Below are 685 nucleotides of genomic sequence, written 5' to 3' on the forward strand. Positions count from 1 at the left end.
GTTCATTTAGTCTTAGTTGTATGATCTTCTCTGTATTTTTTGTTTAGCATGAATGTGTAATAAAATTTAACAATTTGTAAAAAAAAAATTCCACTTATTTACTGAAATCAAAGTTATTCCAAACGAATCAATGATACAAATTTTTTGTTGTAGAATTTGACATTTTGTTGTCTAATAGAATATTATGGTTATTCAACGTTGTATTGTTGCATATGATCTTTTTAATAACATTACTAATAATTTTGGAAAGAAAAATAATGGATAGCATTATCTTTTTAACTATTTTTTGAAAAAAAATTAATCTTTTATATAAATTTTAATTTTTATTTTAGAGGATAAAGCATGATCTTTTACTCTTGAATAGTTTCTCTCTCATATCTTCTCTTAGTCTTACCTATAAAATAAATGGTGAAAGTTCACACTTTATCCTCTAGAGTAAAATTTAAAATTTAGAGTATCCAAATATGGCTATGTGGATCAAACTTTGCACAATTTTTTATAATAAATTTCTTCATTAGTAACTTTAGCTAAACTCTTTGGAAAATTATGTTTCACACTCCAGACAATAACTGAGAACACGTCTGAAAGCAATTTATTAGAGACTCGTCTTTATATAATAAAGGCACGTTTTACATGAAAAGTTATAGTGGATATAAAGGTTCTTCCCACTAATTGTAATAATGAA

This window comes from Arachis ipaensis, chromosome B04 (assembly GCF_000816755.2).
Source record: "Arachis ipaensis cultivar K30076 chromosome B04, Araip1.1, whole genome shotgun sequence".
Classification (NCBI taxonomy): Eukaryota; Viridiplantae; Streptophyta; class Magnoliopsida; order Fabales; family Fabaceae; genus Arachis; species Arachis ipaensis.